The sequence below is a fragment of the Mustela nivalis genome (genome assembly GCF_964662115.1).
Source record: "Mustela nivalis genome assembly, chromosome: X".
Taxonomy (NCBI): Eukaryota; Metazoa; Chordata; class Mammalia; order Carnivora; family Mustelidae; genus Mustela; species Mustela nivalis.
This window is the reverse complement of record NC_139040.1, coordinates 40,434,439-40,445,921: the sequence shown is the minus strand read 5'-3', so window position 1 is coordinate 40,445,921 and position 11,483 is coordinate 40,434,439. Positions and strand designations below refer to the sequence as shown.

The 11,483-nt window shown below is 40.5% G+C and overlaps 1 long non-coding RNA gene across 1 annotated transcript in view; it reads right to left on the bottom strand.

The window, feature by feature from the left end:
* Positions 1 to 1,348: 1,348 nt before the first annotated feature.
* Positions 1,349 to 11,483, bottom strand: part of LOC309856353 — a 32,332-nt gene continuing 22,197 nt past the window's right edge. Inside the window, exon 4 of the long non-coding RNA XR_014307158.1 lies at positions 1,349 to 2,189. This is a non-coding gene — a long non-coding RNA (uncharacterized lncRNA). The remainder of the gene's footprint in view (positions 2,190 to 11,483) is intronic.

The following is an 11,483-nucleotide window of genomic DNA, read 5'->3' as shown; positions in this document are numbered from 1 at the left end:
TTGCTTGAGTTTCCTGCCACCTGCCAATAACAATTAGCACCGATGTGTTCCCATGGGCACCGAACAAACTTAGCAGGGGTGTTCTTGGCAGTTTGGAAAAAGTCATTAATTTAGGAATGCACTAAATTGGACCCTGAAATGTGGAGTATGCACATACAGGATCCTCACAGGTGGGCCAAATTATTTCAAAATAGACATCCATTGCGCTGTATATCCAGCCTAATTCTGTCCCTGTTTATCATAACGTTGCTGTGTTTCAATGGGAGACTACCACCTGCTCCATTGCTGCCATTCTAGTGGAAATTTTTCTTGGACAGCTATTCATATAGCTTTAATAGCCTCAGAAGTGGACTCCTAGGAGGCAGTCATGTGACAATACCAATAGCTTCCCTCCCAGGTTAGCTTTTCTGCTGAGCTTCTCATTGCTTTATCCCACAAGGTGTGGTGTAGATGCTTTTAAAATATCCCGTACGGGGCACCTGGGTAGCTCAGTGGGTTAAAGCCTCTGCCTTCAGCTCAGGTCATGATCTCAGGGTCCTGGGATCGAGCCCCACATTGAGCCTGCTCAGCGGGGAGCCTGCTTCCCTTCCTCCCTCTCTGCCTGCTTGAGATTTCTGTCAAATAAATAAATAAAATCTTTAAAAAAAAAATAAAAGATCCCGTACAAGAGTAACATTGGGTGGCAGTCTCCCTTAAATATTTCCCCAAGTTCTTACTAATGATGGTCCTGGTAGGCCTGGCAAATTTTGTAATGGTTGTAAACAGGTAGCTGTCAATTTGAATGGAGAAATTGCCATGTAAAGAGTGATTAGATTTCTACAAGGTATCAAATATGTTTTTCAGAAGAACTGCTTTTGCTGTTCTTCAAAACAAACAAAGAAACAAACAAAAAACCCAAAGCTATGATTGTTTACTTCAGGTAGTTAGCCTGTTAATTCTAAGAACCTGCTTTCTCTGAGTGTAATGCAAATCTTGATGTTGGTATGGTGAGGTTAGGTTAGGAAAGAACTCCCAAGCTGGTTGTAGCCCCTGACATTTTAGGCAGGCCTTGTCCTGGTTAATTTTATGTTGTATGCCTTTCCTTCTTTGTCTATACTGATTAGCAACCAGAGAGGAAACCCATGGTAAAGTGAACCTGGCCACCTGGTTAGTGCAATATTTTTCTGCCTCAATAAGTGGGGCTTATACTGGAGAGAGCAAGAGAGAGAGGGAGAGGGCATTGTAATTAATAGGAAAAGAGATAAAAAATTATGACAGCAAAAATTTTTGGCAGGGTTTACATATGTCATTATACCAAGGGTTAGTTAAGATCTATAATTTTATCTTTGTAAACATACAGTTTGTTGGTATTGGCTCTGGATGACAGTATTTTTAATCAAACTCTAACAATAACAAGCATCCTGGTTTCAATACTGGATGCATATTATTTCTGGGCAGTCCTTAAGTGAGACTTGATAAGTACTGGCCCATTACTCTATTTGTTTGATGGCACTAATTGTTAACAGTGGGTCTTACCGATCTGAAGTAACAGTAGGCCTCCAGGGTTTAGAAAGCATCTATGAGTCATTAGCAGTAAGAGTCCAGCTTAGCCAGAAGGGGTACTCCTTGTAACAGTAGGTAGAGATAGGAAAAAGAATGCTAACCTCCGTGTTGATGTCCTTGGTCATGATAGTATGATTGACTAACCTGAATAGCCAACAGCATGGTTCCTATTGCCCCCAGTCTCACCTGTGTGGTGTCTCTCACTATGGTGTGTCTGTGGCATGTTGTTTCCAGATAGACCCTGTCTACAGAAGTGTGCAGATTACCAGGGCTTGGGTGAATGACATACAATCAACACTGGTAAGGGTAGAAACTTTTCAGGTAAGGAAGGAGCACAGTAATAGCATAGGGCTTAAAGTCAGTGGTCAACTGTGGCCAGCGGTAAGGGACTGATTGTCCTCTGGGTATTGTTAAAATGGTGTTACCTAGCCTGAGTTTTAGCTCCCCCTCATGGCTTCCACAGTACCTTCAGTGGAGCAAAGGATGCAGGTGGTAGGTGAGGGCACCTCTCTCTCCACAGAGTGATGGGTAGTCTGCTTGGCTTCTTCTGGATTATGACTGATCACAGGCTGAAGATGGTTCCAGATTCATTGGTCCATGTCAAGTCCTCATTAGGATCAAAGAAATGGCTAAGTTTTGATTTTTATCTGAGGGAGAAAGGAAAGGAAAGGAAAGGAAAGGAAAGGAAAGGAAAGGAAAGGAAAGGAAAGGAAAGGAAAAGAAAGGAAAGGTCAAAGTCCCAGATGAATGTTCCTTATCTGTGGATGGCAATGCCAGGGCTACCCTCTCTGTGAGAGCTTGTAATTGGGTTGTGTCTGGTGTGGGTATACACCATTAGATAGAAATGACTCTGTTGGTGGTCTCACCACTTGCTGTGATTTTAAATATGGTATAGTTATGTCAAAGGAGCATGAATTTAATATAATGAGGACTATGAGCAGTATCTTTGAACACTTCAGGCTCTAAAGTTCTCTCAATAGCCCTTGATTCAAGTCTTTCTGTGATAACCTGATGCTACAGGATGAAAGGGTATGAAAAACCCCAAAATTGTTATTTTGTTAAGTCCATTGTTGTACTTGCTTTGCAGCAAAACAGGACTAGAAGCCTGACTGACCTGTGGCAGTCCCAAAGGCTATAAAATCTGTTTTGTTAACCCCTCAGTAACATTAGCAGAGGCTGGTGCCTTGCATGGGTAAACCAACAGAAGTCCTAGAAGTTTTGGCAAATTAACCTCAGTGGAAAGGTATGTGGCTTTTTTTTTTTTTTTAATGGAGCTGTGACACTCTAGCAGGGTTGGGTTTAGCTCAATCCAGTAGATACTGTTCCCATGTTAATAAAGAGGCCTCTGTTGCTGATCCAAATTTCCTGAGAGCTGTTTCTATTACCCAGGGCTGTGATGAGAAAACAACTATTTTGAGTTGCTATCTGGGCATTTTATAGTATAACAACCGTGGTCACACCCAGAGTTTAGGGTTCCCACCAAAAGTTCCCACTTTGCTTTTTCCAAGGTACCTTTTAAAATAACCACTTAGAGTTGAGGCCACAAAAAGTACCCTCTGTGCCAACCACCTTACAAGGAACTCGCTATCCTGCTCTGTACCTTCTGCTTAATCTTGACCTGGGATGGAGGACCACCCTTCCCCTGGTTAGCTGTGCTCCCTACCCCACTCTTGCCTCATTTCTGGGAACCGTAAGTAATAAATCTTGGGACTTGTCTTCTTTCTTCCTTCATGCAAGTACATTGAAACTGCACCTTCAATCAAAATGACCTTTAGGTATTCATTTCCCTGAAGTGGAAGCTCAGACGCTGAGGGAGGTACTTGACAACCCCATGTGGGTGACTCATGCCTCCTTGTGGTGCAGCAGTTCAAAATGTGCATATTCTTAATTTATTGCACCAGCTCCAGGTCCCCCAACACAAGGGCATACATAATAGGAATCTCAGTCCATAAGGTAGTTGGCACTCTGCTCCATTAAAGGCTTCAGTTTCAGTAAAGGCCCAGTACCCTTCCAGTAGTTGCCACTCTAGTGACAAAAATCTTTGGCCTGAGTCTGAGAGTCACTTATACCAAAAGTCCCTGGGTCAGGCATTTGTCTGTCCATTTGGTCCAGAGGTTCCCAGAAGTGAACTTTAGAGAGGCTAAACCTTCTGATTGTAAGTTCTGTTCCCAGAGCACTAGTAGGATAGCTGAAGTGATAGCCTCGTTTAATTTACCTAGTGCCTGCTCTTAATCAGGCCGCCCCTGAAGAGAGGAAGACTTATGAATGCCTTGGAAGATGGGGGCCAGCAAATATTTGGCACCAGAATCCAAACATTCTTACAAAACGTTGGCCTCTTTCACGAATGTAGGAAGTTGGAGCCCTATGAGCTCCTCTTTTGGTGGATTGGGACTAGTTTACGCCTCTGAGTTTCAAATTAGCCCAGAAATTTAACAGACTTGGAGGGGAAGCTTGTACCTTATGGGGGGCAACTGCTCTTCCCTTCTCAGTGAGAGGGCCACTCATGGTTGGGAGAGCCTATGAGAGAGGCTTGGCCAGGTCTAGTGAAGAGGGTGTCACTGATAGAATGCCAAAACTGAGTTCTGGGGGTTGGGGTGTGCATGGCAGACATCTAGTCCTGTCTGAAAATTCTGTATGCTATCACAGGACTACTGATGTACCACATAGACAGCTGGAAAAAGATATACTATTGATCTTCAAGGTGAAAGCAAACCATGGGTTACTCTCCTACAAAATTTTTAATGAATAGGACCTGTTAGCCCAATCTATGATTCTGGAACACCTACCAATTATTTGGAATGTCATTCATTAAGATGATGCATTAGAGCTACTATAATACAGGGAACAGTCTTATGGTACTCATTATACAGATAGCCTCCCCTCATTAGTAGTGGCTTTAAGTGCAGGCCACATGGGGGAACTAAGTCAGATATGACAAGACATAACCCTTCAGTGCTTTGCCTTAGCCATTACTGTGGCATATTAACCTCGTGCATGGGGAGGGAAAGGTTGAATGTTTCTCATTGACCAGTGCTCACAAGTAGCATGTAACCCTTAGATTTGTCTCAAGAGGTGGTCTCCTCACTGAACAAGTCCATTCCAATCATGGGAAAAGAGATAGTCTTTGGGGGTAACATCCAGGTAAGAAGCATTTTTTTTTTTAGCAAAACTGGGCCAATTTTCTTAAATTTTTTTTATTTATTTGACAGAGAGAGAGATCACAAATAGACAGAGAGGCAGGCAGAGAGAAAGCAAAGCAGGCCCCCTGCCGAGCAGAGAGCCCGATGTGGGGCTTGATCCTAGGACCCGGAGACCACAACCTGAGCCAAAGGCAGAGGCTTAACCCACTGAGCCACCCAGGTGCCCCTGGGCCAATTTTATTAGTTGAGCAGATAGCTAACACTTCAATTAATCCTCTCAAATCAGTCATCTCCTGGTGAGTTCCTTTTAAAGTCTGAGTGCTTCCTGGGATTAGGAGATTTTAGGTACCTGTGTCCGTCAGAGCCAGCCAGTGCTGTTAGTGTTTTGGAGTCCAAACTATAGTTAAAGTGGTAAAAAGGTAACTGTCTCCTAGAAGGGACCTACTCTCATACCACTAGACCCTGATGTGCTGCTAGCAGAGATAAGGGTAGGGAGGGAAGGCAGGACTATCTCTGAAGGAGAAGCCTGCCCAGATTGTAATCTAATGCTCCTAAATATCAAAATTTTTCCATAGATTTATCAGAGATCATCTAATTTGGGATTCTCCTTGTCCCTTAGTGTCCAATACAACTTCTCTTGTTCATCTTAGAGTACACACTTAAAAGGGAGCTGGCTATATAAGTGGTTTACTTGGCGCCGGAAGGGGGCAGTCTCGCTGTTGATACTAATTTTGATGTAGGCCAAGTAGGGTATTGTTTGTAGAATTAATAGGCAACACTTGATTCTGAATTTGTCTTTTATAAGTTTCTGTTAAATCCGGGGCAGTTATGTCCTCTTGAATTGTCTTAGGACTAACCACTATAGCCCATAAAGAGAAACTACACTTTTCAGGAGCTCCCCCTGCGCCTGAGAAACAACTGGGTAGACTTAGGGTTCAATTCAGCTTTCTCATACTTGCCCTGTCACCAGACTACAGGCCATCTATTGCCTGATAAGCTCATTTTAACACCCTCAGCTGACAGCTGAGCTGCCCCCTTCTCTCCAGGTGGTGGGCTGGGGAAAAGCTACCATGAGTACAGCCCAACACATGTCTCATTGTTTGGAACACTTGTTTAGTAGGATAGCCACCTCCTTTGGAGCCCTGGGAGGAGCCACAACATAAACTTCCCGGCATTCAGTCATTTTAAGTGATGCTTTTGCTGGCTCAGCCCAGGGATTAGGTCTCCATATCTTTCAGGTGAGTGACTAGAATGATACCATTGGCAGCAGATCTGATTGAGACGGCAGCAGAGGCAGGCTTGCTGTTTACAAAGGTGTCTGAAGAGACCAGCCTCAACCTACATCTTGGACTTTTGATTCCTTTACCTGCCAAAATTGTCCCCAGGGACAAAGATGTCTTCTCATCTCAGAATACCCCAAATCACCAGCCTAGCTGCAGGGAGCTCCTCTTGCTAAAGCCTGTAATGGGTCAGAGGTAGCACTCAGTCCAAAGACTTACGCTCCTCTCCTTTTCCTCTTCAGGCCCAGAGGTCTTACAATGTCCAGTACCTGCCTACTGAGGGGCCCAGGTGGGCAGTTCCTTAGGGAACTTAGAGCCTACAACCCCAAAAGTCAGTTGCAGTGACAGAGGTTGGCTCAAATTCTGGTGCTATTGCTTGGTCAGGCAAACAAACAAACAAACAAACAAAGCCCAGAAAACAAAACCACACACACAAGGAGAGACCACGAGAAAATACAAGAATAATATAGCAAAGAAAAAGGTCATACCAAACTGACATGGAGGCATTCTAAAGTTTGAGTCTCAACCATATAAGACAGTCCAGGATCATTTTACCAACTAATTGTCCCACTGACTCAGTGGACATGAACCCTGTATTGATTTCCTAATTATCACCCAAATCCTCCCCTATCCTTACCACCACTAGTAGCAACTGCTATAAGGGTTTAGAGGCTGATCACAGAAAAAGATATGGCCAAAAGTTGGCAGTAGCATACGATGACTTTATCTTGGAGGAAGCTTTCACAGATGTGCATGCAGGGGAATTCTCTCATACCAGGAGACCTTCCAGAGGCTGCCAGGTGGGATCCACTTTTAAAAAAGGAGAGGAAAGCAAGGGAACTCCCATAAAAGAACAGAATCAGAGTAGGGGCTTATGTGTCTTGGCAAGGACATTCAGCAATACAACAAGGAGTCTCAGGGTCAGAGACAGCTGAAGGGCAGCCCTCCCTTGAAGTCTTTTATAGCTACAGGGCTTATTTTATCTATGGCCAGGAGAGGTTGGATGCACTTTTGCATGGTATGCAAAGCAGGCAAGCTCTAAATGGTTAAACATCTGCTTATTTGGGATCTATTTAAAACACTTAATGTGTAAAAATTTGAGTTGGTGCTGGCCAGCTTTTGAGTTCATGGGTTCTAAGCTACTGGAAAAAAATAATAGACATAGGGACAATAAACAGAGGCCACCTTTATATAACAACATCCACATTGGAGAGTGAATGTGTAAGCCTGTTCAAATAGGAATGTGTTAATAGTATACTTGTTTGATTAGGTAAATATGCATGTACATGAGTATGAGTGAATAGGTGACCATGTGAATGGATACTAGTGTATTTGTGTTTGTGAGTGAATTTGTAAGTATGTATGTTTGTGTGGTATTTTTAAAATATTAGTATATTTGAATCATTGAATTTGTGAGCATCTTTGTGTATATATGTGAGCAAATTTGTGAGCCTCTGGTGAATGTGAGCATCTTTGTGTGCCAGTAAATGTGTGGGCACATTTGTATTTGTGAGTGTGTCCATGTACATGTGTGAGTGTGTATGTATGCAAACATATGTGAATGTGACTGAGTGAATTTGTGAATACATTCAATTGAGTGAAATTTTGAGCAAGTTTTGGTGAGTGAGTGTGTGAACATGTTTGTATAAGTGAATATGACTGTGCATGCATATAAGCATATGTGTGTGGGAATAAATGTGGGAACCTAATCAAGTATGAGTTTATGTGTTTAAATGAGTGGGACTGTTCATATGTATAAGTGATTTTGTAAGCATGTGCATGAATGTTAGCATATTGATGTGTGTAAGTAAATGCATAAGTGTTTATGTGAACATGTTAATGTTTGAGTATATTTCTGTGGGTTAATGTGCAAGAAGGGCTTAAGAGTATATGTTAGCCTATCTGTGTGGGAGTAAATGTGTGAGCTTTGTGGTATGTGAATAGTCATTTGTGAGAATAGATGAGTATGATACTGTTTTATGTTAATGTATGAGTACATAACTGTGAGCTTATATGAGTGTGTCTGTGATTGTGTGAGCAAGTTCTATTTGAGTGAATGCATGTGTAAGCATGCCTGTGTGAATAAATATATCACTGTGTTCATCTGTCTGAGCTTGTTAATGTGTGAATGTATTTTTGTGAGGAATATATGAGAATATTCATGTGAGTATATCTGTATGAGTAAATGTGTAAGCTTTGTGATGAGTGTGAGAAAATGTGTATTCAAGTGAATGTGAGCATGTTAATATGCATGTGCAAATGCAATTGAGTGTATGCTTGTGAGCATGAGTATCTGTATGTGAATTTGTAAGCATGTTTATATGTGAGCAAATGAACATTTTTGTAAGTGAGTGAACATGTGAGCATGACTGTATGTCTATGCAATACATCTGTGAACATGTTTGTGTAACTCAGTGAATGTTTTAATGTTAGGGAATTTTTGAGTGTGTTTGGGATGAATATATTTATGAATCTGAGTGAACTGTGACCATAGTTATACATGTGAGTGTGTATGTGCAAATGATTATATGTAAGGGTGTCTGTGTGAGGAAATTGTGACCATGTTTGTGTCTGTGTGGTTGAACATCTGTACATGGGAGTGTGTGAACATCTTAAAGATGAATATGATCATGCATATCAGTAAATGTGAGTGACACAGGAATCATGAGACATACTGGGTAACTGAATGTATAAACATGTTAATTTGAGTATATATGTGTGTTTGAATGAATATATGTGTCAGTGTATGTGACTGTGTCTATGAAAAGGAGTAAATCTGTTAGTATGTTCATGTGAGCAAAGATAGAATTGTGTGGATATGTGTGAGCACATCTGTGTATGAGTGAGCCTGTTCACATGTGTTAATGTGAATTTGTGTTTCTGTGTCTTCATGCGTATGAGTAAATTTGTGAAAGACTATGTCAGCATGCTTATCTGCAAGTATATATGTATCCACGTTCATTCATGTGAGCTAGTTAATGTGTACATATATTTCTGTGAGTGTATGAGTCTGCATATGTGAAAATATCTGTGTAAATGTTGATCATGTCCATGTACATGAAGGTGTTAATGAGAGTACGTGAGTATGTGAGCAGGTTCATTGTGTGTATATGTGAATATGTTCGTGTTTGTGTGCAAGTGATTGTATGTACATTTGAGTGTGCTCATGTGTTGAATGTGTCAGCATATGTGTGTATTCATAAGTGAATATGAGTGAACGTGGGCTCTGTATCTCTGTTTTTATGTATTTGTGTTTGAATGAATGTGAAAAGATATCTATGTCTGAGAAAATGCATGAGGATGTAGCTATTTATTGAAATGCAAGTTTGAATGAATACAAGAGCCTATGCATGTGAATTAGTGAATATGCAAACATGTTTGTAGGGAGCATGTTAAGGTGTGTATGTGAGTGAATGTGAGCATGTTTGTGTGTGACTGACTTGATGTGTGTCCATTTGTGTGGAAATATACTGTGTGTTCATGTGTAAGTGTGAGTGAATGTGAGTGTCTGAGTGTATGTAGGTTTTTGTATGATTGTGTGAGTGAATATGATCTTGTATGTATGTGAATGTGTGCTCATGTTCATGTGTGTAAGTGAATGTTGGGGACAAGTGAATATGTTAATGCATTGCATGTGTGTTTATAAGCATGTCAACTATGTGAACATGTAAACTTATTCATGCATGTGTAATTGTGTGAGTGCATGTGAGCATGTCCACATGTGTGAATGGGGTGAATATTGGAAGTAAGTGTGGGCACATATGAATGAGTAAACATATGTGCATGTGTGTATGTGTGAATGTGAGTGAAAATGGCAGTGTGCTGTTGTGAGATACTGTGTGACCATGTTTGTGGATTTAAAAATATTGTTTATATTTATATGAGTGAATATCTGGGAATGCACATGTGTGTGCACATGAACATATGTGAATGAAAGTGTGAACATGTTTGTGTTTTGAGCATGCCAACATGCAAGTGTGAAAGTTTGTGTTTGTGTATTAATGAATTCCTGTGTTCATGCATGTCTATGCTTGAACTGGTGAGCATATGCATGAATGTGCTCATGTTTATGTGTGAATTAATACATGAGCAAGTTGGAATGTGTGAGTACATTAACCTAGGAGTATTTTTCCTGTGTGCAATTGAATGCATAAGCCAGTTCATGAATGTGAAAATGACAATGTACAATTTTAAGTGAAGTTGTATGTGTTAGTGTCTATATGTGAGAGTTAATTTTTGACCAAGTTCATGTGAATGAATGTATGAATATGTCTGTGATCATGTTAATGTCTTAGTGCATGCATGAATGTCTGATCATTTTGTGTGTGAATGTGTGTACATTTATATGAACATTTTCCTTTGTAAATTCATGAGGTTTTTGTATGATGATGTTATAATGTGAATATGATCAATAAGCAAATGTGAACATGGATACATGTGTGAGCAATCATAACTATACCTATGATTGCATTAAAATGTGTTAATGTACCTGCTGATTTAGGTTCATGTATGTGAGTAAAGATACGACTAGATGCACATGTGAATATATAAATATGTTCATATTAATGACTGTAGGAATAAGTTTATGTGTTTGAACATGTATAGGTCAGTGAAAATATTAATGTTTTTAATACATGTGTGAGAATATCCTGCGATGGTAATGAGTATAACTGTGTGTGAGTGAATGTGGGAATATGCTCATAAGTATGACTGAATGCATGAGTATGTCTTTGTGGGAGGGATTATGAGTCTGTTTGTGTGACGTTGTCCACATGCAAGTGTGAATGAATGCATAATTTTATGTGTTTGTATTTCAATGATGTATCAGCATGTTCATGTATGTAAGTGAATGTCTGATCATGAGTGTGTGTGATCATGTTTGTGTGCAAGTGACTGTGTGCTATGTCATTGTGCCTGTGTCATCCTATTGACAGAGTTAACACGCCTGTACATGTAAGTATATGTGTGAATATGTGAACTTGTTCATAAGCAATACTTGTGAGTATAAATGTGTGTTTATACTCACGTTTGTTTCAGTAAATATACAAGTCTGTCCATGTGTGGAAGCATGTTCATATGTGAGTGAATGAGAGTGTATGAGTCTCTATGTAAATGTACTAGCATGTCCATGTGTGAGAAATGTGTGAGCCTGTTAATATGAAAATGTCAGAGCATGTACAAGTGTGCGTGAATGAACATATAAGCATGTGAGTATGTTTGTGTGAGTGAATGAGAATGACTGTGTGTTATTTTAATGTGCCAAGGTAACTGGATGTGTAAGCCTATATTTGAGTATGTTTCTTCCTCCTGGGGCCTTTTTTCAGGCCCCTATTTCCACTGGCAGGATTCAAATATGATCACGGATTTAAAAGCATATTGTGAACCGTAAGGTGCTGTGCATGAATAAATTTTTATTCTCTGTTGGCTCAAAGCTGCCTATAAATAGCTCTAAAGCAAAGCCACATTATCCTTTATGCATTACATCACACTGCTGCTATGGAAATATGCAGGACCACTGTGA